The sequence below is a fragment of the Colletes latitarsis genome, chromosome 10 (assembly GCF_051014445.1).
Source record: "Colletes latitarsis isolate SP2378_abdomen chromosome 10, iyColLati1, whole genome shotgun sequence".
NCBI lineage: Eukaryota > Metazoa > Arthropoda > Insecta > Hymenoptera > Colletidae > Colletes > Colletes latitarsis.
The window spans coordinates 15,963,828-15,991,243 of NC_135143.1; the positions used below are offsets into that span (position 1 = coordinate 15,963,828).

Consider the following 27,416-nt stretch of genomic DNA (forward strand, 5'->3'; position numbering starts at 1 on the left):
TGGATAATAGGAGGATCCTAGAATTATTAATAATCGTAGGATGAGAATAATCTCGGCGTTTTTTAACGATAGACCAAGCACAGTATTAGCAATTTAAACTTTGTTTTAGAGTTTCGTTCCCTTTGGAGAGCCCAAAAATCCCAATTATCAAACAACCTTGAAGCAACAAACAATTTTCCTCGGTGACTTTTCGTTTAAAAATTTTCAGAATGCTCTGTTACTTTTCGCACAGCTCCTAAATTTCCGTTTTCCTGCGAACGTTTGGTGCTCGAGTTGGAATCGATAGCCTCACCTTGAAGACTTAAAAGTTTCCAGGAACACAACTCTCCCTACCCCTGCTCCTAGGCAAGTGGAAAGTCAAATTTTGTTTTGCCCGAATCAGGTATCCAACCCAGCAGCGAACAATGCGGGTCGTTTGTTTACAACGTTGTCGACGAACGTTTATCCGAGGCACTCGATCTGTCCTGCCGTCGATAAAACCCCTTGACAGTGGCGGCCGATGGCAGTCCGACGCCGGCCGTCGTTGCGAGTGGATACGTCGACGCTCGTTCCACTTCCGCTCTCGAGGGAACGCGAAACTTCGAGGATCGATCGTGATTTTCGACGCGTGCACAGAACGAGTGAAGTTTCACGGTGAACAACGTGTGTTGGTTTGTTGTTGTTACAGTGTTGGTACCGAATGGAACACCGTCGTCGTCATTGGTCGACGCAGCTCGACGTGACCGTGGTTTTTCTGTGTCTTTCGCGGCAATAAGGTGTGAATAAAAGTCATTACGATTGGAAAGAAATTACCCATGGGTGAATCTTAATTTTATCCGAAAGTTTGTAGAATTTTTATCTTACGTGGTTTTTAAAATTTCGATTCGATCAAGTTTTGGGAATCTGTGAAGAATCTCGATGATATAGAGTCTTTGGATTCTGAATTTTATTCGGTGTAATTCGAAAGAGATGAAAATTTTACGATTGGTGAAGCTGAATTAATAGATTCCAGAATTTTATCACATCAGGTGTAAGATATTATAATATTGTTGAAAGTCAAGCCTACGAAAATTGTGTTTATAAACTATTGAATTAGTTTTGTTTGTTCCTTGGGAGAAATGAATCCAGAGAGCAATTCTAGTGATTTGTATTAGTAAAATCAATAAAATCCACGTGGGAAAGCCTTCCAGGTGCTATTTAGTCTTTTTCGATTTCACCAGAAATATAAAGCATTTCCTTCTACTTTAAAATTTTAATATGTTTCTACTACTTTACAAATAATTCATGCTCTGTTTAATTAAACTTTTATTCGCATCTGAGATAGTTTCTCTTTTCTAGATCGATCGATTAAAAGTTTTCAAAATTGGAGTGATAAGTTGTTGATCCTTTCGTATGTCAGGAAGGTAAATCCTGCATCGATCAATGGAACGATGAGACAAATATTGGACAAGGTTCAATGTTGTCAAATATTGGTACATAAGGAAGGTAAATCCCCCCATGGATCGATGAAACGAATATTGGACAAGGTTTAATGTTGGCCGAAATAGTTTCATCGATCCACGTGGGATTTATTTTCCTTTCATTAAAATAAATCAACCACGTACCATCTCTAATCTTCAGACTCCGTGTTTCTGTTATCAAATATAATTCCAATATAGATTCTTTAATTTTTCTTCCCTTAATAATTCGTATACAATATACATATACATATTTTTACTTTTGTTTTCAATCTTTTATACCGAGTACTGCAAACCAATGGTTGAATTGTTTGCGGTCAAACGATCGTGTACTCGTTTTTTACACGAACAATTTTACAATAAATGTGTTCGTTTCAGATACTATTTTTTAAATTTTTTGTGAATCGTGGTGCTTTTATTTCCGGTTTGTTTCTAATTGTAGAACGCGAGACCGTATAGTTTGATTAATACTCCGAGTCTTATTTTAATTATATTCGCAAACTCTGCTGTCAACAAAGTCGAAATTAGAGTCACACACGATAACGTGTATGGCGTGACTCTAATTTTGGAGAATGGGCCGTGTGTTTTCAGTTTCGAAAAGATCCAGTTTCATTGTCTCCCTAGAACGGTGCTGGAACACACAACAGTGGTTCCAATTCGTCCCTTTCATCAAGTTTATTCGGTCCGTGGAACAAAGTTAAAAGTAATTTCAAAAATCTATACGGAAAATATGAGGGCGCAATTTATAAATTGTATCAGCTTCAAAACTCTTTGCTTGTTATAAATTTATCATAAAAACAATATTGAAATTAAACTCGACACGAATAATTCGAACGAACAAAAACTATTTTTAAAGAACATCTAAAATAAAATAATTTTATATATAATATATTTTTAGAACTTCTGTTATACACATTTATTAATTTATTATCAACGCCCGTACAATCTCATCTGTTTTTTTAGTACACTCGACAAAATTGAAATTTTGAAGAGGGCGCTTCACGATCGAAACTCAAAATCTGATACAGTCGATTAGTTTAATCGACTAATCACGATCGTAACATTCACTTCGCATCTTATCGTAGAATTCGCTGCACGATGGAATTAGAATGAACTCGTTAACAAACTCCGTTAATTGATCTTATTTGCTGTTTATCGGTGAGTTTGTTGCGACGACGCGATTGGAATCGGAAGTAGGGGGTGGGGGGACTCGTCTGGCGATAAAGTTTAGTGCGTTGAAGCTTGGGAAGTTGGAAGAATACGAGGAAACTGGAGAGGAAGTGATCGGGAGGGTTGAGAAATTAGAATTTCAACGGCAGCAAATTGAAACGAGCGGTGAATTAAGATATCGGGTAATTGCGATGAGAATTTGGAGTGTCGGGGATTAGAGGAAACTCGGGACGAGACGTTGGAAAGCAGGATTGGAACTCCCAGAACCGGAAAAGAGTAGAATGTCGCGAAATTGAGGAGGGAAATTAGAATGGGGCATTAGGAAGCGAACGGCGGCCAATCGGAGCGAAATAAAAATCAGGAAATTACTGAAATTACACAAAAAAAATAATCTACCTTCTTTGCTCTGTCGTGTACCATCAATGATGGTGCGAAAGAATAATATTCTGGAATTTTTAGGTTCGAAATATATAAATTTCTCGAGATGATTTCGGTAGCTAAAGTTTGGACCAAAGTCGGGCAAATTTTATTCCCAAAGACTGGATTTTGCTTGGTTATATTCGATTTTACAAACGAAATATAAATTCGAGCTATTTCGCGAACGGGTTTAAAATTTTTATTCGTTAATTCGAGAATCACGTTCCCTCGACTCCGGTTTCAATCGATGATTTTTTTAATGGCGCGAATTAACGAGATTCGTCGTGAAAACGAAATTCGAGGATTCGATCGATTAGGTTCGTCGTCGAAAATGATGGAATCTCTTCTCGTGGCGACGTTCCTGTCCGCGGAACCGTCGAAGATAACTCGTACGCGGAAGCACGCAATATCCCGCGCAGCGCCCCGTTATGAATTATCGTGATTGACATTCCTTCCTTGTGTACAAGTTATCTAACGCGCGATAAGGCGAACGTTTTCGACCGAACCATTTAATATGCGTAAACGTAGCGTCCATTAAACGCAACAATGGCGTGCGTTTGGTACGTCGACGATCACTGACGGATTCACAATAAGCTCGACGAGAGACGAAGAGGGGGGCGAAACAAACAAAATATTGCAAAAAGTTTCAGGTTTTCAATAAGAATCGATCATTATTCAACATCCGAGCAACTTACATGCGAAGTTTGGAGGCCCGGAAATTGAAAAAATTATAAAACTTTGAGCACAAGTAGAGTAGGTCATCCATACCACACATCTATTTTTCGCCCGTGCTATAATTCACTTTCAAGGGGTGAAATTACAGAATTATCTTTCTCGTCGAATATACCTAGAACAGTGAGAGATATTAAAAAGGCTATTTTATTCTAATATTAAAAATTGTTAGAATGGACTTCAAAAAATTAATTTGAAGGGCTGATGAAGGGGGTCGTTAGAGAAATATCGTTTTTATCTAGTATTCCTTCATTTTGTAACATCGTGGTACTAGCTTTGCTCCAAATAGATATTTATTAAGACGTTTAATGGGAATTCGTGTTAATTTATTGTTGCATAATCGAAAGAATTCCTCGCGGTGGTTTTGAAGGAGGTTTATGCAAATGAAATTGTACAGAACACAGGAGGAAACCGCGCGGACCGCGAAGACAAATAATTTCGAGTGGATAATCGACGACGGGTACTTAAAACAACTGGTCGACGGAGAAATGAGGATCGTTGAAGTTTCCACGGCGGGTCCAACGAAGCGGGTCTAATTAGCGGTGTAATTTCGATTTTTCGCGGTGTCTGCAAGAATTACGAGGAGAGATTCGACGGTGTTGCAGCCAGCGGTAAGTTTAAATTTTTATTGGGGCCTCGCTAATGAGATTTTAAGTACTGTTTGCCACAATGGAGGGTCAACTGAGTTTTAACGTGTTTTAATTTTTATTCTCCTCTTTCTGGTAGAACGAGAATAGGTCCCGCCAACTGTTTTATCTCGGAAAGTTACTGTTAAATTTCTCCCATCCCGCTATGAACATTTTTTTTATAAGGGACATTGCTTAACACATTGATCGCCACGCAAATAGAAATATTCAATAATTCAATGGACTTTATATTAATATTATTCAACTAAATTTATTCTAAGCGTTTTAAAGACACGTTGTAGGTTTGTAACGCCGGTCACCAGTGACCGTCACAGCAATCAACGTGTTAGAATGTACGATTTTTATAAAATTTTTGTTTTCCGTTGTTTTTATGTTCCTCTGTCCAGTATTAAATGTCACGCGTTTTGAAACACTCTGTACAAAACGTTGCATTGGCACGATCGCGAATTCGGTCGTCGTGCAAATTTCCAACGCGGCTACATCGTCGAAATGTCAATTCACCGACGAACACAATATTGAGCAACGATAACGCGACGAAGTGTCGTTCGATTTCCATTCGAGGTGTTAGGCGAACTTTATTGCGCACGCGATTGAACGACGCGCCGAGAGAGACACGAACTCGAATCGAAATCCGATATAATTAATTACCAATTACCACTTCACTAATTTATTATGAATCTATTCAGCAAAAATACTGGACGACCTTTTCCGTATATTCGAGAGTTCGTCGGTTCAAGATAAATCCGATTTTGGAAACTTTTTTATTTTATTCTACTCTGTTTATTATTTTCATTATTTACAAATGGTAGGGAACCTTAAATTTTTGTTTTGTTTTAGTTTCTAATCTTCATCTTGTCCTTTGCTGAATTTTATATCGTTATATTCAACTCGAAATCTGTGTATTTGTGATTTCTCTATAACTCGTATTTTACACTTTACTCCACAGTTTGACTAATTCTAAATAGTACAGAAATTTTAAGATGTATGCAAAGATTATTGACAGAATTCGTAAAAAGTACCGTTAGCGAGGAGAGGAAACACGAAAAAATCGTTTCTATTATTGTTTTTCCGCAGTTCGAAAACAACCCGAACGCTCGACAACATAAAATGTCAAAAAGTTTCGACGCATCGGAGCTTCGTTAAAGTTTTATTTATCAATCAACGCGAACTCTCTATCATCGTCGGTCCGATATTTCCATCGAATTGGTCGAAAATCGGTCGACGTTATCTTCCCGCAAAACCGGGAATTTCAATCCGTGCACGCCAGAAAACATTTTAAACGGCCAATCGATCTCCGACTGTTTTCGAAGCCTCGTAAATACGCGGACGGTTCGATATTATAAATGGCAGACTCGTTGTTTAGTAATTTATTAGTCCGATATTTCGGTCGATCAACAAAGGGTTGTCGAAGTCTGCAGTCGTTCGTTCCAATTGATTGAAATCTATGGTCTATGATATCTTCGTAAAAAACAAAATTTTCCTTTCTTTCATTTTTTCGATATGTACATAACAAAATGGTTTCTAGTTTGTTCGTGTTTAGATAAACAGAAAAAAGGCTCTCCGCCAAAGTGACTGTATTTCCAATAATTTTAAATATTTCCACACGAAGAAACATTGTGTATATTGTTTCTATTTATGTTACATTTCAAAGAACCCTTAAAAACTTGAAGTTTACACCAGAGTCACGTTTTTAAAGTTGCAGTGCTATACACGATCGAGAGATCGTGACGCGAATCCCGGTCTGTTTGCAAGTTCGTTCGAGCCAATCCCGTTGAATTCGGCGGGAAAATCGATCAGCCGAGTTATTCGATCTCGTAAGATAGCGTGTTTATTAATGCCCCGGGAAACGGAATCTGGTAGACGGCCTAATGCACGGCATAATAACGCGCGTTCCTGGCTGCCACTCGAACCAGAGATACACTAGTCAGCCAACGGGAAGCTGTTCTAACGAGCGCGTTTCCCGTGCGTCTAGCGACCATTCGCCGGTTCATCGTTGCTAAAATAAGCCCTCTTGCTAGCAATGAACCGACCAACAGTTTGTCGCATTTTCGGGATATCCGTTAAAAATTAAGCGTCATCAACGGTTGATCCTTCGTAGCTCAGCCGTAACTCTGGACTCTCACGTCCATTATCTTCGAGGTTCGATTTAATCTTATCGTCGATACGTATGGACTTTGGTTTCTCGGTACGCAAGGATCATTCGAATGCTACGTCATTGTTGGGAATCAGTGAAGAACCACTGACCGTTTACCCTAGCCAACTTCGCTGACTCCATCATTCACTTTCAGAGTCAATTACCTCATTGAGCCCGCTTTCGATAGCGACGGGCGTTCGAGTCTCCGGTAGAAAAATATTCAAACAATTCAATCACAACAGCTGAACTCGAACATCGTTCGATGCTGGAATTCTTTGGGAATTCTACGTATTTTCGAAAGTGTTTACGATTTATCAGCTATCCGAGTTTCGAATCGTTCGAACGTCCACAGGAATATTTTTCTTTGCCAAAAAAACAATTTTTCGAGAAAATCGACGATATCGAGGTACCTACGCGATCGCAATTCTGCACGCGACAGGTTCTCGAATAGCTTATGGGAACGCGTTTCGACGTCGCTGTGTTCTATTTAGCGCGTTTCTGTAACTCGCGAAGACAGCTTTCGAAGTAGAATATCGTGTACACGCAGCCGTCGTCGTTCAATGCGCTTTCACTGTCTTGAAAGTGCGCGACGGCTTTTGAAAATTTCGCTGCGGAATTTACCGATCGTCGCTGCCGTCTAAGAAAGTCTCCGGGGTGATATGTTTGCCAATAAATAGTTCGACAACGTGTAAAATTCACGGTGTCAATTCACGTGCACCAATATTACGGAAATATAATTTAAAAAATTCTTACTCGTTAATTTAAAAAATCTATCCATAGAAAAATTGATGTAAATATTTGTACGCTCGTATTAAACTTCAATCTCACGGACCAACTTGGACTAAAAACTTATAAATTTTTCTGTCGAAAGGGTTTGGGTGGCGAAGATTTTGGTTGACGAAGATTCCTTTGTATCGGACAGGTCTTTGGGAGCGGAGTCTCGATCGAATTTCAAAAAGGAAGTTTCCGCCCAAGTAATTTCGCTTTTCAATGAGAGTGACTTCGTAAAAAGTGGAAAATCGACCGGCAATGTCGGTCGTAGACTTGAAAAGAGTCTCTTAGAGAACGGTTCTTGTCTTTATTTTTGACGTGATCTTGTTACCCAGGCTTCTTGCCCGACCATCCTGCCGGGATTCTGAATGGCTAGCGCGTCCTTCCGCTCTCCTTTCACGATCTTACGAAAAATTTGTATTGGATCACGAGGGAAGTTTATCGAATGGCTTTTAGACATTCTGACATGTGATAAATTATAGTATTGCTCGCTCCTCGACTCCAAAAACGTTAAGTAAACGATGAAAATTATTTTTAAATGGTAAGTCAGTGTGTTTTCTATTTTTATTTGCACTGTTGGTGCTGCGTTCGGTGAACCGTGTTCAATTTTCCCCCGGTAACGTTTAATATTGATCGACAGAAAATTTCATAAGTTTCTCCCGATTTCACCGATTAAATCTTCCCATTGAGTCTCGATGAAACGCCGCAAAAATGCACACACGCGTGCTGTCAAAGAACTTTGTCCGCAAACTCTGTTTCCCATTCTCCAGATACGAACGAAAAAGGAAGTATCTCAAGGCATCCGCGATATGACTAGGGATTTCTTTTACTCTTCAAACGAATCGTAGCAACCTTCGGCAGCCTATTGTCGAGAAATCTTGTAAAAATTTCTTCATATCCTTTTGTCGATATACAGATTTTTATTATCCAACGTCTACATACATTACGCGTTTTGTCTCCGTTTCAGTTTCACAAAGAAACTCGTCAGAATCAATCTAGATCCCATAGTACAAGCTGCTTTTCAATCGCTTTTACAAAAATTTCGTTACACGTCAGAACTCTAAGTTGTCGGATCGATCTCGTTCTTTTTTCAAACTGTAGATCTTTCTGAAGGGAACAGAAAATTCGTATGGCTCGTTGCTCTGGGATTGACAGTTTAGCCATAGAGTTGAGATTTAGGTTAGGACAGAAGTCTCGATCAGATAATTTGGCCGCTCAAGGTCATTGACAGGGTACCTCCTACTGTGGCATAGAAAATCGAAAGTCTGCAAATCCTGTTCGTGTCTCCAGGGCAAATTATGTTGAATATAATATTTGAAAATTTAATTTTTTAAATAGCAATGAAACAAATTTCTTTCTTCTCTTGTAGTGGAAGATTATTCTTTTTCCATATCTAGTGTAAAGTCAAACGAAATTGAATTGGTCAGCCCAACGACGCGCCAATGGCGAAGAAAGGATCGTTTTCGAAAATCGCGCGCGGTGGTCGGTTTCAGGGCCGTTTAAACGACATGTATCTTCCTCAAGAATGTTTCATTGTTCGTCGAGAGAGTAAAGGTTCATTGTCTCTCGATTTCTGCGGCATACAATGCCATCCAATTTAATGATCGAGATCTGAAAGCGCAACGGAAGCTTCCTTCTGCCCGTTTCGTATCCTATTGTCGCTGAAAACAATGGACGATCCCTGCTCCCTCCAACTTTCGTGTCTCTTCTCTTTATCGTCGGTGGCCCCCTTCGTTCGAACGAAAATGACTTTTAGCCGTTCTTTTCGTCGACGATTTTCGCGAGCTTTTCGAAATTTTCCGCCCACGGTCGCCGCCGTGCGCGCGTGGGCGACTATTTGTTCGCTGAAAAGTTCCCCGTCGATAGTTTCCGGTACCGAGCGCCGCGTTGTTTGCTCTCCGGGAACGCGACGGCTCGTTAGCGCGAGCTTATTTGCTTGTTAAGAGCCTGTACGTATGAAATTATTAGTTTACCCTGCAGGGTGTTTGCTTTAATCGTATCTTCGCCCTCGCGCCGTGAACGTTTGCGTGCCGGTTGTTGTTTCGGGGACTGAGATTGCAGGGGGGGGGGGAGTGTCCGTCGAGGAGGTTAATTGTCGGGTTTCGTGCGGTTTCGAGCGAAACGGAGAGAAATTCCGCGCGAGAACCGACCGGAGTCCGATACAACGGCCATTAGTACACTGTTTGGAAAACTTTTCTCGCCGCTGACCGACCGGGCTTCTGCTCGCAACTGACCGAAATTTCGCCGTTGCAATCCAGTATTTGGTTATCCAGTGCGTTTAGAGAAATTATATAAAATATTAAACAGTGATACTACTCCCTCCACTATCATATATATATATCGATTAAAGCCCCTCCAATCTCAAATCAGGTACCAGCAAAATAAACTATAGATAAGCGTTAGAATTTTTAAGGAAACAAATGGAATCTTAACGCGGGCCATTGTACGGATTTGTCAGCTTCCTGGTAGTTGAGATTCCTGGAAATATGTAGCATAGAAAAATGGAGATTATTGCGAGAACATTGGAACGCAATATAGTCGCGAATTCTTTTACGACGTTCCGTGAATTGTTTTCGCCGGTTACGGGATGCTTGCCGGCACCTGTGCATCGGAAATGCAATGTCCTATGGACTTCCGCTAGGAACGAAGACCCGAAAACGCTCGGGTACGTGGATTTCTTTTCGTGGCCCGATCTCGTTATCGCGTGCCCGACACAAGAAAGCAAATGGAGGTCTTTGGAAGCGACTCGATCGAACCATTTGAGTGCAGGACAATTGGAAATCAGGGCGACGATTTCTTTCATCCACGATACAAAGTACCTGGTAACGAAATTCCCTCTGTCCGGAGGAATTCCGTTCCTGAATGTTAAACGATTCCGTTGATTTCGATGATCGATTATTTTATTTCTCGACGTTAATATTTATACTCGTCAACCTTTCACAAAGGAGAACTCTCCTGAAATAGAATTTAATTATTATTTTGCTAATGTATTTTTCGACTGTTTCGTAAAATATATCCTGTTATATTGATACATTCGATGCATTTAGTGATGTTGAAATTTAAATAGTTTAAAATTTCAAACGAGTCGTTTGGGAATTTATTGTATATTATTTTAGGGTAAATTATTTGTTTCAAAGAATTAAATATTTTTAAAGTTATCATTAGGAAAGTATTTGTTGGAGTGAAAAGTGTAGAGGATTGTTAATTGAAGTATGAATGACGTACGTGCAATACGGTTACAATACATAAGTTAAGCAACGACAAAATTTATAAATAGCTAGTCAGTGAATTTTCGACGAGTGTAAATCCTCAGCAAAGGTGTACTCATTCAAGCCTTCGATTCATACGTACAATGCAATGCGTCCATAATACATTCAATCGATAAAAAAGCTTCACAAGTGGCGCATGATAAGTCGATATTCTGCCAAGTGTTGCGACAATAAAATAATCCCCAGTTCGAGTCGTTAGCGACTACGATGTACTTAATCACCTAGAAGACATTTTTAAGTACCACGGAAAACTTCGTAATTTAAGTAGTCGGTGACTGTAATAGTCAGCCATTGGTACAAAAATTTCACTACGTAATATTCTATCAAAAATTAGAATTCTACAGAGGAAAAGAAGCTTTCAAATAGAATTTGTCAAACTAGAATACAGTCGTTCATAAAATACTTGATAATTTAAACCACTGATTTTGCACCATGTTGTAAATTGAATAAAGTACCGCAACAGTGAACGTGTTAAATTAACAACAAAACGTCACAAACAGGACACAGTTAATCGATGAAAAGGCGAGATTAATCCTATCAAAAGGAGTATGCAATTAGAAATTCCTACTCAAAGAGAGTCATTTGCTACGATAGAACCTCTTTTGGGGCTAGATTTCAATGACGGCGCCGAAAAGAAAGTGTTTCGCGCGCGAATCCTCGAAGGAAGCCTGCCTAATTCGACGCTGGGTAATGCGACGCCGTGATAATTGCGCGGACGTTCATTTGTCCGAAGAGGGAACACCTCCATCAGAAGATTAAAAGTCGGCGAGATATTGTGCAGGCCGCAAGACGCCGCGGCGCTTCCTCCATTGTGGCCGGACGTGTTTACCTTTGGCGTTCCCAAAAAATCTTGGAAACTGGGTCGTCGGAATTTTCGGTTCTTTCTTCCACGAGGCTCGCGAGCAACCCTAACTCGCACACTCTCTAGCCCCCCGGTGCGGAGCAAGGGGCACAAATGCCCTCGAAACATTGCGTGGCTGGAAATTTGTTTCGTGCCGGCAGCGACTAAACACCGACTTGAGATAGAAATTTGCCACGTTGCTCGGTATAATAGTTACCCTCGAGCGAAGTTAGCTAATTGAACTGTTAAATCGCTGGGCGACGCGATGGGCTTGGATAGAGTCGAACCTATCGTAATTTGGTATTGCAATTTCGGTGCAATTTCTGCAACAAAATAGGGCTGGGAGTGTTCGAATGTTAGCTTTGAGGATTTTAGTGTTCGTTAATACGTTGATTGCCAGATCAAAACTGAGTTATTTTTGTAAATCCATAAATCCAGTCGAAGCGTTAATCAGACAAGAAAGTAAAAATGATTAAAAAACTGTTATTTTAATGTTGTTCGATACTTGTAATATAGAAAAGTTGTGCGAGTAGTGCCAGTTCCAGGTTTAATCGTCAACATAAATGGTGGAACGGGATTACCAGAGAAATGGTCGTGATCCACCGTGCTTTAAATTCACGTTGAAATGTAACTCCATTTCCATTAAAAAAATTCTGCTCGTGGCAGACTCGACTCGAGAATTTCTAAGAAATTAGATAAGCCCGATACGCAATCGTTTTCCCGGCGAAAGACCAGGGACGCTGAGCAATGATTGCTTCGAATCGATAATCACAACTCCGATACAGTACACGACGATCGCAAAAAGAGAAAGAAGAACGGATTAATTCGGTGTTTATCGACGAGGACTCGTACGCGTACGCCTCCTGTCGATTTCCTGCATTCTAAATGTGCTACTCGACCCTATACCTACGGCACGTGGAAATAAAACGGAGCCCGTGGATGTAGGCGAGTCGGAGGAGGATGAACATTCATCCCTCATAATCGTGAGCCACTCACGCATCGAGAGGGCGAATAAAACAGCCGACGAGAGAGCCGGAAAGAAAGGAAGCTGCTCGTAATATCGGAATGAATCCATTCCAAATAAGAAACCATCGTTCATATGTGACTGACATCCAACTTTTTTATATTTGGACGCCCACCGTTCTCGGAGATCGCTCCTCTGAAATAATGTCACGGACAAAAGACAATGTTTGTGCGGCATGATACTATTTTGATCGATGAAAACAATCATACGAACAAAATAATATTTCTTTTATCAGAAATAAAAAAGAGTAATTAAAAACTTTTACGTGAAATTATATTTTCTTTAAAAAATTTTCTAGAATTTTACCGTAGACGACGTTTTCCGTAAACCCTGCTGAGCCACAAAGGTGATGCTAGTGTTCCGTGGCGCATTCCCTCCAGGGGCTTTTCTTCCGAGAACCTCATACTACACACGCACATTAAAAAATTTTCCATTAGAAAAATGTCACATCGATAATATGACACTTATTTATTACTAATTCTTCCCCTATTTTTCCATATGTGATATCATATTTTCTTCGCGTCTTCTTTCTTACCAAAGCACATAATTATTATTATTTTTGTCGTCCTGTGCGTCGACTCTATTTCTCTCTCCATATTTTTATTTTCCCCACACTCCGAAGTCGCGAAAAAAATAAAAGAAAAAATATATAACGCGTTTCCAATCGCCTTTCCTGCGATTTTTGTTTCAACGAGGGGCAAGAAAAGGTGAATAAATCGCGGAGGAAATTGGTGGTCGGTATAATGTCGAATATCCGAGCACGTAGGCCACCCACGCCGCGATATGTACGTAACCGGCACGAATCAGCGAAGTAGGAGACTCGGGATACAGCGGGTCCTGTTTGTTTAGTATTTTCCTTTTTTTTTTTTTAAGCTCCAACGGGTATTGATTTACCTGGCCAGTCATGTTAAAAGATAAGCTCGTGCACGCGTATTCCAACGCTCGACGATTCGTTTACGGGCCATCTATGGCGAATGGAATCCGACGACGTCATCGGACGCCTCGCCGAAAATATTTCGGGATTAAATGAAGAACCGGGAATAAGAGGAGATAAAGTCAATCGACCGTTTGACAGGGTATTTCATTCCGCGGCGATGTTTATTCATAACCGGGAACGCTAATTTTACTTTCGCCGCGGCGAATGTTAATTGAACGTCCACCAGCGTTCCTGTTTTCAATATTCTAACTTTGATTCGACTCTTTCGGTGCGAATTACGGTGTATAATTGGCCGGGCGGAATTACCTCATTATGACGTTTCTGTAACGCAAATGAGAAAGGAGAATTTGAAGAGTCGAAAGTTGTTTTTCTTTCGGGGAGAACTGTTGCCCGTTGAAAATATTCCCGAATTAAAAGAAAAACTTTAAATGCGAGGGAATAAAGTTGACGAATATACTTTTCCTATGACGTTTCGCGACATAAATGTTTCAGGAAATGCCTCTTAAAAAGTTGTTTCTAGTTTTCGTTTATACGCGGAACGAAATTTGTTGCGAACCTGCGAGGGGATTTTATTTTTTTTGAAAAAGTGAATAAATGTCTCCATTAGAGTTTTTTTCGTACGTGGCTTCGTTTTCGAGGAATTTCGAATATTCGTGGAGTCGGTTTGACTATTATCTGACATTTCTACTTGTTTTGGTATTAATAGCCATCAGTGGTCTGGGTTATTATTTATTATTCATTAGTTCTACTATTTTCTAACTAATTACACCTAGTAATATTCAAAACAAACAGTACTACTATGTCATTAATTGTATAAATTCCAAACGCAAGTAGAAATATCGAGGTTGGTCAGACATACTTGAAACCTACGCGTATTCCGTGAATTTCCAAGATCCATTTTCTCGATACCCAAACCTCCTATAAAAAAATTTCATTCCACATTTTCGATTCATAATTGCATCAAGAATCATCCCTATTTTTATTACACTACGAATATTTTTTCTCACTCAGATAATAATACAAACATTCACCATTTAACTTGCAATTTTGATTCCCCTCAGGATCCGTCTATATAAAATTTTATAAGTTCCAATAATAATCGAGGAAAATAAATTATTATATATATGGTGAGAACTTATGTAACAGAATATATATTTTATATATTTCTCCGAAAGTCTAACGAAGATTTCTTTTTTATCGCGTTAATTTCTTTTCACGCGCGCTTACTGCCAAGTTTCTATTAAATATTTAAACTTCGCGATAGAATTTTTTATTTCCAGTGTTAATTTTTTTCGCCCCCCTCGAAGACGTAGTCTTCTTCCATTCTTCGAGGAGCGAGAATACTCCCAGCCAATCAATTAGCCAAAGTTGCCTCTTGGTTTTCAAACTTTTAGTACGCGAGAATCCGAAAGATCGGTTCGCTGATCCGCTCTTCTTCCTTTTTTTTTCTTATGGAGAAACGAATTCTACATTGCCGCGAGCATTAAGGTCACAGCAGGATCGAAACTTGTTATGCAAGTCGGGCGTGACCCGTGTCTCCTACCGGAAATCATATTTCGTCTCGTTGACCGTTCCGGCAAGTTTTCCCAAGATGGCCACCGTTAAAACGGGAGAATGAACGTCGATACGATAACCGTGGAAAAATTGTCGCGAACCGTTCGAAAGCTTGACGCCTGGGTTGCGACCCGAATGCAAATGCCGGAAACGGCAGTTGAGAACTACCTTAAGGTTCGACAGCTCGAACTTTCACCGAGTCACGTATTTCACGTACGATTTTGCGTTTCCATTCTACTGTTTTCTTTATACTTTCCTTCGCTGAGATACGTATACTACCATCACGACTCTTCGACATATTTTATATGTACTATTATTGTTAATAATAAAATTAACCCCTTAACATGACTAAAAATTCTAAATAAAATCTTTAGGTGTTTGAATCATATTTTGTTGCATTTAATAAATGCAAGTATTCCAACATTACTCGAATAGTCAATCGGCAGGAAGCTTCGTAAATATTTTTCATATGATTCTATTATTATTTACTGCAACGACAATACGAAATTTCATTTCATGCGATTAGAAAATAGTTTTGTACTTGAAGGAGACGCAAACGGTTATTTCGAGGGATTCTCGTTCGTTAGTCGTGGAGAATATTAAGGTTTAAATGGATCCTTTGACCAAAATTGTTGGGTTCGGAAGATAGGAAGGGGAACTCGGTAAACGTTATTCAGGGAAAAGGTGTTTCAGCGATTCAGCTTGTTCGGCGGGCAACTGTTCGCTCTTCTTGCTCATAATTTTGTGTGCATTTCGCGACAATGCGAAGAGCAAAGTTTGCTTCCTTTTATTCGTTTAAACGTGCTTCAGTGTTTGCGGAGTCGAACGAGGAGCGAAAGAGAATTCGACGCTGCCGCGAGTTCGTGCTTTCTTGTTACAGCGAACGGGGAGGAATCGTGCCAAAGGGTTTGTTCGTTTTTGAGAAGAAAGGAATCCTTTGCGACGAAGTTCCGTATTTCATCGATTAGTATAACCGTAGTAATAATAATTGTACTCCTTTGTCGCTCCAAGCTTGCACCTCTAAAGAGAAAATATTACAGCCAGTTGTAAGAACACAATAAATTTTCTTTAGGAATTTCTTATAGATGATTAACATGGTTCAAGCTACTTCAATCTTTACTGTTATTCAGGTAACTGCAATTTAGTCTTTAATTGCTTGTAGAAAATCTTGTTACTTTGTAGAATTGTTATTTCTTTCGCTTGAAAATTACCTTTCGATTCATGTTTGATCGTTAATGTTTATCAATAGTCATATTTTGTTCAGAATATTAAGATTAACAATGATATAATAAAATCGCAGAAATATTTTTCTCGTTATTCCTTAAGTTTCGATACAAGTTCGCGACGTAAATACATTTTACATTCGTTCGATCGGAGTTCTTGCAAATTTTCATTAGAGGTTTAAAGAAACAACGAGCAAGATTTATCGGGAAGTGTTCGTTCAATTAACAGAGACAACGGTTTCCTGGCGAGGAACTCTTTTTCCGCAAGAATATCTCAGAATGTCGGTCGCTAAAGGGAATTTCACTCGTCCGTGCGTCGGTCTGATAAAATGGAGGAACTCTTTTCTTGAGTTCCTCCAGTCTCGCGACTTTGGAAAACGGCATTTTCTTCTATTTTCCTTCGATTCTTCTGCGCGCGCGTACACCTTCGAGCATGCACGTAGAAAAATCGCAGCTGGATATTCTCTGTGTTCGCTTTCCGGTTTCTCTTTGCGGTTCAAGGAAGAACGTTCGGTAGAAAGAAAGAGGAAATAGGGTTTTCCAGATGAATGTCAGGTTTCTTTCCGTTTCTACGGGCGTTTCAGCACACTTTCCGCGCGAAAGTATTAAAAACTCGCGCCACGTAACTTTCTTTAGCGATTCGATTTAATAGCGTTACCTATTTCACGATTTTTTGTTCTCGATCGGTTCTAGTATAGTCGTCAAAGACTTCTATTCAAAGGTTCTCGCAGAATGTTAGTTTTCAGTAAAAAAATTATCTTATAGTCACTGGTATGTCCTCCATTGTGGAATTCTAATTTTTTTAATAGTGTTAAAATTACTGAATCCTTCAATTTGACCATTTCCTAAAAAGAGAAAAATGAATAGAAGATACGAGAATAAAAATAGATTATTAAAAAATTTATCTAGCTTTTCTTTTCCTTTTAGAAGATACTGAAAGAAACGAAAGTTTACGTTATTAGAATTCCTTTCTCAATTAATGTTATTAGTCGGTGAGACTAATATTATACTGAATTCATTATTCTTCATCGAGGCAACGAATAAGATAAATCTAAAGACCAATAATGAGCCAGATGTAAAGGCTTTCGTCTCGAGCGATCAGTTTAATTTAATTAATATCATGGCAATAAATGGTTTGTCGTAATTTTAATTAAAATATTCTCCATTCGGGCGAGAGTAATGCTCGTTAATTTTATAGTCACCCGAAGGGACTATGATTGTAAGTGAAAAAAGTGCAAGAAGAAGTTGATTGAAATTAACCTCGAGGAAGGCAAGGCTTTTCAAATGGTGGAATATCGGAAGGCGAGTCGACAAGAGAATGCAAATTAATTGACGCAGATTATCGACAGGATTTTTCAAAGAAAATGCAGTTAACCGTTGCTGTGCTCCATTTCTTCGTCTCTACGATCTGAAATACCCGTCGGTTTTCCATTTTCAATCGCGAAGCAATCAACAACGATTCCCGGGAGAACTTATAAATTGTTAATGATTTAACGAGGGTGGTAATTTGATTATTCACAAAAGCTAATTGAATCAAGACATACGAGACAGAGAAAAATTAATTATTGGATCTAAATTACTCACGATATATATTGTTATTAAATAGTAAATATCACATTTCCTATTATAGAAATTAATATCATGCGTTTCGCGATAGGGGTTTGTAATTGTGAGAGTTTGGACCATATTTTCCCGAACATTTGTCGGACGTCAGTCTGCTTTCGCGAGACGTGTCTCCGCGGAACAAAGTTTCACTTCATCCACGGGGATGATCGATTTAATGAAATTCTCAAAAGTCGAATTATACAATGGATATTACCCGGATATTTCACGGTTCCTATGAATAATTCATTCGTAATTTGTCACACGATTCAATCTAACTTGGACTAAGGACCTTTTGATTTTACCGTACCCGTCGAGGCGGTAACCCCACCTTATTAACTTCCGTTGACGTTCTTCCTCTCGAGGTGAAAAATGAACGTTCCGGGGCGCTGTTTAAGACGAATGAACTTGAAATCAGTCTACGCGACTGTAACCATTACGAATTAAAGGCGGGTACCGTTTGTGGAATAGAATTTTACTTTGGTGATTCGAGTTTTCGACGATAATAATTGGAATAATCGTCAAGTACAAATGGAATAGTATTTATACGTTCGTCGAGTGTAATTTCCAATACCGATCGATTATTTGAGGAATGTACGCGAAAGAAGTCGCCAGTTCGGAACAAGTCGCGAACGTCAACGTACCAATGACACCCGGAGACAAGGAAATCAATAGCAATGCCAAGTTAAAGAACTTCCGACCGTGGAAACCTGGAAACCTCTAACAACGAGTCCCCGGCATCATAGAAAGCAATCACGACGACCCTATCACGTATCCGTCTTCGTTCGTGGAGGTTCGTCGCGGTCGACCTACTTCCTGATTGTCCAAAAACCCAGCGACTCCGGTGCGGAATCGTTTCCAAAGGATGCCACCGGCATCTAAGGATTCGGAGGAAAATAATTTTCCTGTTCGCGACAAAGGAACTTCCGGAAGGGGGCGGAGTAGGAGTCTCTGAATCGAAGAATCGGCACGTCGACGGGAGGAAAAAGGAATAGGGAAACTTGGGTACGCTTATCCGACGGAGATATAGCGTGTCCCGGAAGCGCTTTATTTTCTTTTTCTTACCCTTTTTTTTTGGGGCGCGGAGCTCGAGAGTTTCTCGACGAAGTCTATCAGCCTATCTCGACCGGCTTTTGTCGTCGATCTCGCGTTTTACACGTTCTGGTGACGTCGACCGATCCTCGTCGCGTTTCAGGAACGCCTCCCTCGAATAATTTGACAATAATAACGGCTGTTTGGGTCCTCGATTATTTTGATAGAATTTCTATTGACTTTTTTAACAAAAGCTTTTGGTTTCTTCAAAATCTTGGTTATGGTAAATTCGAAGAAGTTAATTTTTTCCAATTATTATATTGGAATTTCCGGGGATTCTGTAGGCCGGAGTGTTGTGCATTTGTAATGAAAACGTTCGCGGCGGATGCGGCGGAATACGCTTAAACAATGCATAATCAGCGAGAAATGCTGCATGATTTGCGATGGCGGCACAAGCTGCACCGTTAATCACGCGACATTTGGCAGTCATTGAAACGCCGCTTAATATCGAACAATAATTTCGGCGAACGCGTGCCTCGGCGTACCAATTCCCGGACAGGCTGGACAAAAAATAAGAAAGCAATCGGTCACGCCGAGTTTCCCGAGCCTGCCGCGATGAAGATCGATTAATTGCTTCTACTAATTACATTTAAATCGCCGACACGAGCGTCGCTTTGATTTGGACGTTCGCTCGCGTTTAATTAGCCGAAATTTCCAACGAGGCTCGATCCTGCCTACCTGGGAACGGTAATTAAGGAATAATTCAGCGGAACGATCGTCGAAGATGAGTTACGGAATTGTCTATATTATTACTATCCATATTGTTGCAAGATCATTAGTAGGATTGCAATTGTTAAATTACTTGGGACGAGTTTGCAAACAGTTTTAAGGGTTGAAGATTTATCAATCACCGTCATTTTGATCCACGAAAACTATTTCTTTCGGACTCGTGTAGCTTTAGTTTTTAACGAATAACAATAATAATACCAATACTGAGTGAGCTCGTAAAAATTCTTATAACTAAATTCAGCATTCCAAACGTTTATTAATCCTCCCTCTGAGTATGTTTATACACATTCGAAGAAGCGAATGAAGAAGCGCAGTTCAAAAGTGACCAGACCTCGAAAGAATTTTTGCAGGTGTACGAACTTCGGTAATTAGTAACTAGAAAAACTTGGAATGTGTACAAATGCATAAAACAAATTTACCGTCGCTGGAACTTTTGACTATCGTTAACTTTATTAATTAGAAGCTTCAACAATTTATACAAATACGCAAAAGGCGGAATTAGTTGGCACCGCGATCTTCGATGGCTAAGATTAAACTGACCGTTCTTTGTTTCGAACCGAAAGAAGAATAAATTGCAAGTCCAGCAATAGACAATCGTGGGCATCGTGGCGCGTTACTTGTTTATCGAAGCTGACTTTCGGTGACCTTGAACGACCTCGAGCGCTATAGATCCTTCTGTTCGTCCTAAGAAGCCGTATTCGGAAGATAAATATAAACACTGACCTTCTCATTTGGGAAGTGACTTCATCTAGAAATAAATCGTTGCCAATACACGATGACCCCTTTTATAATACATGACTTGCATCTCGTGTATTAAATAAATTTAACAAACAGTGACAAAGTTAAATGAAATCTCCAGCCACACCATTAATATTTTAACAATTATTTTTTTGAAAACTATTCTACCGTATTTTAGTTTCTGTATTTGCCTTAAATTTTCCTCGAAATATTAATTTCATTATCGAATGAAGGAGGGATTGTACCGTTCTTGAGGATTAGATTTTCGAGGGAAACGACGTTGGACGGATCTGGAATAGTGTCACGAAGGGGTTGAAGAGGAGTATCGTTTATGGAAAGTTGCATAGTCGTCTCGCGAGACCGTAGCAGGAAATAACCAGGCAATAAAAGAGAAATGCACCATCGTCTCCCTACAGGGGGTCGCTCAATTCCGATCGAAATTATTCAAAAGTGAGAAGGGCACACAGAACCGTGTATTATCGATGAATCGGCGCCGTACGTCCGGCGTATTCTTATCAATCACGTTTGACACGAACGAAAAGAATATCGAGTCACGTGCCGCGTGGAGTTTCGTGACCGAAAGCTCGTGTTTCTATTTTGTTCAACGATGGCTATCGCCGTGCGCGGCTGTTTCAGCGTCGGTGCATTTTTAAGATACTATAGACGACGATCTTGCTACACGATTCCCCTGATCGATACCGGTTACACGAATCTTTTCTGCAATCTGTACGGGCTTTCGAGAGAAATTTTACTGCTCGTGTCGTTCCGTCGATTTTTCACTGATTTTTCCTTACGAGATTCGAGACTCTCTTCCACCTGGCCATCGTCCGGACAGTGATTTTCAAAGCGTTACGATCGTAGAAAAGTGACAGAAGAAAAACCGAAATTAGAATTGACGTCTCTAAATTTGTCGAATGGCGTTATCGTAAGAATAAAAGTACGTTTCCGTGCTTGAAGTTTTTAAATTTTAGCAGCCAGGAACTTCGAGGCAATTTCGCGACAAAGTTAGATTTCCTATAAGAATTTATAAATCCTACTTGTAATCGAAATTTTATTTACTTGTTTCGTTAATTCGAGTTATCCAAAAATGGGAGATCATTTAATATTTGTCTTGAGATCGAAGGGCGATTAATTTGTATCTTATTATAGAAGAAATTGCTTCCTCTACCTATACCAAAATGTTATATCATTCGACAAGAACCAATAGGATCGATATCACGTGATAGATAGTTCCATTATCAGGTTGCAGCAGCATATTGCACTCGCGACGTTGCACTTTAGGAAAAAGTGCATGCATTATAGGGAGAACTTCATTATCTAGGTCACGCATCAATTTCTTCAATTATTATACTATTTCGAACTTGTAGTTTTATTTTGCTCGAATTTATTAAATTTCAGGCAGGTCAGGGTTAAATTATTATTATTTCTTAACGACTAATTGCGGTTTTGGGCAATTTTGTTTATTCAACGTTCTGGTTGCAGATGTCCTTCGAAAATAATATTTATTGAAACGCAACAATAATGAACCATTTGGACAAAGGTACGTAAATTTCAATCAAGGGTGCAGGTTGAAACAATAATTTATTTATGAATTAATCAATTTGAGCGTTAATATTCGAAATGTTCTGAAATCATTATTTAAATTGGGAATATGAAATTGATTGAAATTTATATACCTCTGTCATGAACAAATTGTTTATTATTTTTGAAGAATAGCTGAAACTCTGATCGAAACATCAGATAAAACGTAGAAACTATTAAAGTACGCGAGTATAACTATCGTCCTAAGAACAAGATAAAAAAAAGTAAGGTTTATCAAAGTGGGGGGGAATTTTAAATGGCAATATAAGAAAGTATTTAGATTTCGTGCAAACTTCAGTACTTGAAGAGGGCTGAGGAAAAAATCAGATTTAAAAATATCGACTCGAGTTCGAAAGGGCTTATAAACAGACATCTACTTTACATGCACACACAATTTCAAATCGATCGGTTCGGTAATTCCCGAGATATTGTGTCGACAATCTCGAGAAACGCGGGTGTAAGAAAATCGCGTTTAAAGTTTCAAGAGCACTTTCGAGATAGGCTGTGTCGTTCCCTTCAAAGCACCGTAGCTTACGTAATTTTTCATACACGCCCCTTCTCATGTTCTCGTACATATTCAGGAATGGATATCTACAAAAAAGTATTAAACAACATTTCCGTAGAGCGTGAAACAAATTTTAAAGAGAAGTTGTCAGAAGAAATTTTTCATAGAAATTAAAAAATTTCAAATCGTTGTAGAAAAATTATTTTCGATTGCAGGGGCCAATTCCAATCATTTTTGGTGAATAGACATGCCCTCGAAATCCTACTCATTTTCGAGAAAAAAAATTCTTTTCTGAAAATGTAATGTGTGGCCAGAAATGTTTTTGTAATTTCATTTTTTGTCTCGCTTCCCCTTATGTTCATTTCTGAAACCTGTTGATAATGGGGCTTTAGAGCTCCAGAAAAATGAGCCAAGAAAATACATTGGAAAATTCCTCGTTTTTATCACTTCGTATATAGGTATAGTCCAACTATCCAGCATATTTGATTTTCCGGCATTAACCCAGTCTCGAGTATGCCGGATAATTGAAATTTTACTGTATATGGAAACGTTATTAGAGACATAGACATTGCACTACCCTTCTAAACGATCAGTTTCGATGCCTCGAGCGTTGTTGGTATCCATACGCAACATGAACGACAAGGTAAAGAGCATCGGTAGCGTCAGTACGGGAGAAAGATAGGACGCCCCGATCGAAAGGTTGAAGGTCCGATCCCGAAAGGTCGCCGGTGCAGTCAGATCGACGTAATAAAGTTCCCGCGACTACCGCGTTCCCCTTTCGTGTCGCATTTCGCCTCCGTTGCACCGGTTACATAGTGCCTCCATCGTCGTGCGGCGTTGGTCCAAGTCTCGTTTCATTCCCGGCACGACTGCATCCGTTTCATCGGTTCCGATTTTCCCCTCCTGGTCTTCTTTTTCTCTTGTTTCATTCTGTCCCAGTCCTTCTTCTGCCGGCGTGTCTGCTGGCGCTGAGCTTTCGCCTCGAAATGTCACGCGTAGGTGCAGTCGGCCAGTGCCTCCATTTGTATGCCTCGGGTTCAACGAAGAGCTTAAAAGCACCAGACGGAAGCACCCGTGGGCGTTCTTCGATTCGTTATTGCGCGCTAGGCACCCTCCATCACCACCCAGTGACCAGAGTATCTGCGATTTAGGGATACTCTATGAATAATAATACTCGAATGTGAAAATTAAAATGATAATATTCCAATAATTGTGTTTTAACAATTTCCACTTGAAGATCGTTACCTAATTTTCAGTTTGCTAGATTAAACATATTTAGTAACACAACGTAACCAACGCAAACTGTAACATAAAACTTGATAAATGATAAATTGTGGACGATGACATTGGTTGTGGGGGTAGCTAGCCTTAGGGATGCAAAGGGTTAACGACGTTGTTGGAATAGAAATATTCGACTCGTACCATACGTAGTAAATCTGCGTTATTCAAACGTACGTAAAATATTCGAACAACCCTATCCCTAGGGCGAACGGAGTCGGTCCTAAGGGCGCGCGGTTCATGAAGTCGGAGTTTCTAGCATTTCGTGGAGGGTTATAGGAATATCGGCAGCCAGACGGATGTGACGTATCCGGTAGGTTGCGGTGAGTTAGGCACGTACCTAACCAATACTCGGGGGTGTTCCCATAGCATACCAAGGACTTTCCACCCTCGTTCGGTGAATTTCGACGAACCACCATAGGAGTACCGGCGTCATCGATGCTGCCCTCCGAACAACCCCTTCACCTTCCGCTTCGACCCTTCCAGTACAGTCTGCCGCGGTATTTAAACTATTTAAACCCGTCGTCGGATTAATTAATGGGACGGTCGCGCGGAAATTAGCGAACTCGAGTTAAGCAGCCAATTTGCCCTCCACTTCGCGGCCCGGTTTTTGCCGGCTGAATTTCGAAACTCCGCCCGCGGGACGATTTTAATTCGCCATTATTCCGCGCGTCGGGGGAATTTCCGCCGCCAAAACTCATTTCAGCTGCCTGCTGTTTTCGATTCGCCTGCAGAAAACTCGTTGCCTTCCGGGGTCCTCTCCTTTATCGTTATTTTGTTTCCATAAAAGAACTACCGTAATTATTTATTTGATGACGACTCCTGAACTATTAATTTCATTTAATAAAATGACACAGTTTTTAGACGCATCGATTTTCAAGAATTAATGATTTTAATTTCGTTCTTGTATCTTTAATCGATTCGGAGAGATGGTTTTTGTACGAAGCGTAAGGCGGCGCGAAGAATGCAGGTCGGACGCGTGTTAAGCTTCGGAACGATCCAGGTTCGCGTCTGGTCGCATACCACGAAACGTCGCGACGCTCGAGAGTCGTATCGTCGACGACACAGAGCGTCGAAAGTCGCTGGACCGTTTCCAACGGGACGCAAATAGCGCGGCGTTATTCTTCTGGGTGTTAATACCGAGCGAGAACGATTTGAGCTTCCCTTTCCGCCCAGAGGCGACGAGAACGACGCCCGACTATCCTATTACCGTTCAATTTATAAATCGTTCGCATCTCCGAAGAAAGAAACCCCTACCTCGATAAAGAGGCTGAACGTGACCCTCCGCAAACGGCAATTTCGCGAGAATCGGCTTAAGTGGTCGCGAACAGATTAACACGATTAAATCTCCCGGCGACAATCGGGCCTCGTTTCTCGACTCGAGCCGCCAACTATTTCCTCTTTCTTTCCAGGACCCCGCAATTAAGCCACTCCTCCTCTTGTGGGGTGGAATATTTTAAAACCCAACAAACAGAAGCTGGAATCGAGACGATCTGGACAGTGAATATTTATTAATTTTCATTTATTCTTTGGGGAGAAATTTTTTTTAATCGCTTCTATCCGGTTCTCGAGACCCTTGGCGAGAATAATTGATTCGGGTCAGCGTCTAACAAGTATAATAATCACTCGAGCGTTTGCTCGTCGAATAAAATTAGTGTGAGCGGTGTTGCAAAGGAGTTATAAAATTATCTACCCGGTCGGTTTGTTTTGGAATTTATTTCGTACGTATTCTTTATGACCAAGATCAGGGTTTGATAGATATAAATTAATTTGAGAAAACTTTTGTCAGATTTTTCTAAAATTGCATTTTAAAAAAGTCATGCATTCGAAGAAATTTCGACGTGTGCCCGCGAAGAATTAAAATGATAAATAGGCGAAGCTGTATAATACTTTTAAGAATAAATCTATCCAATCGCACGGCGGCTGCATATCACAGTCTCTTAAACTCTGCGGTAAAATCAACCGACAAGTTGATGTTTCGATCATTTTTCTTCGGGATTACTCGGCGAAGGAAAAATGAAAAATTAAGGTCAAAGATTAATTCTAACCTTTCGAGATTTACTGTTCCGCCCACTGTCGGATACCTTCGCTTACCCTCTTTGTAGATGATTAATGGTGTTTGAGGTACGATTTCGAAACGGGGGAGGAGTGGAATCGTCCAGAATACTTTGCACTGTATTATAAATGGAACGAGAATGTTCATGAAAGCGTATCAAGATCGACCGCACGAATTCGTAGCCGAGCTTTCTCTATCGCGACATCATCGTTTTCCTTGCTTCTTTGCGCCACGGAAGCTCCTTAGTCCGAGTTTTCGCGTAAATTTTCGCCGTTTTACTGCGTCACGGCGTTCGCGGCCACGGATCGGCGCTTTTCAACGGGATACACCTAAACGCGCTCGAATTATTAATCCATCAAGTACAGGATTATAGAGACACAATTTTCATCTTACAGGTGGCCGTGTAATAAAAAAATTAAACGAAATTGCCTTCGGGGTAGTTTTACTTCCAGACGTGGTTCCACTTTTTTAGTTTGTAAAACTAAGAAGAGTGATATTTAAATTCGAACATCATTATTTGAATATTAATATTCTAATGTGTGAGAAGGGGAGGATGATTGCAAGGTTTACAAGCATGAATGTACCAGGTTTGTACTTATGTAAGACATATGTTGTAACATAACATATTTTATGTTATTACTGAACATAGTGGTACGAATGGTTTGTTGCATAACCGAGTTTATGCGAGGGTGAAGGCAAGCGAGAGACTTGAAAGCATATGTTGATTGAATGTTATATAAGAACTTGCGAGATTCGCGCGTGTTTGGTGCTAGCGTGGCGTTTGTGACTTTGTTCGTAAGTTGTGTATAATGTAGGTGGACGAGTTTGTTGCTTCAGAGTTTCTTACGTCAAACGGTTTTCCATTTTGTTGTTTGTGGCTCTTTTGCGCGTCGTCGATAATGGAAAATTGATTGATACGACAGCGGGTGGTTCGTGAATTATTTTTCCGTTCCCTGGTTCCTACCCGTTACAAACATACTGAAACGTATCCCGGTATGACGTTGCTTGAACAGGACATCTTAGTCATTTTTAACCAGATAGTTAAAATCTTTGCATTTCAAGCATAAATGAGGAAAATTCTTATCTAAACAAAAATTTCTAATAACGATAGGCGATTGTGGAAACGAAAAATCTAGTACTCGTGTGGTAGAAAATGTTTGGTTCATTGGGGAAACTTTATTTTTGTACCTCATATTCATCGATATTTCATTTATTTATACAAGTGGGAATTGAAATAAATAAATTATTTATACCAAAGAAAAATGAATAATGAATATCATTTTCCTTGATTTTATAACTCTGGGAATAAGGGGTGTGATTCTCATCGTTCTTCTCGCATATCAAAAAGGATGTTTCCACTTTAATAGCAATCAAAATTCATTTTTATTTCCTCTCATCTTTGAGTTTTTGTAAGTTTGCCATTAGTCATAGTCCTATTAGAAACGCAATGGCGGTCGTCTTGGAAATCAATTATAGAACACTGGGACGGCCGGGTTAAAGAAAGAGAATTATTGGATTTAAGGATAATGGGTGCGATCGGTAAACACAATTCCCCGGAACACGCGGCAAGCGGATTAATTTTTAATCTATTTCCGTCTGAAGCATCGATTGCCTTTGTTTGTCGAACAATACCGTTATCGCGATTCAGAAAATCCGCTACATGTATAAATCGTCGTGTAT

General features: G+C 39.9%; 1 protein-coding gene across 8 annotated transcripts in view; it reads left to right on the forward strand.

Moving 5' to 3' along the window:
* The first annotated feature begins 525 nt into the window (after nucleotides 1-525).
* Oamb (Octopamine receptor in mushroom bodies) overlaps nucleotides 526-27,416 on the forward strand; it is a 113,228-nt gene continuing 86,337 nt past the window's right edge. For 5 of the 8 annotated variants that reach the window (XR_013080399.1, XR_013080397.1, XR_013080398.1 and 2 more), the window contains exons 1-2: nucleotides 526-755; nucleotides 4,153-4,366. The gene's annotated coding sequence lies outside the window, so the exon portion shown is untranslated. Of the gene's footprint in view, nucleotides 756-804; nucleotides 822-1,348; nucleotides 1,465-4,152; nucleotides 4,367-27,416 lie in introns of those variants that run through there. The other 3 variants (XM_076774397.1, XM_076774396.1, XM_076774400.1) reach the window with 3 other exon arrangements.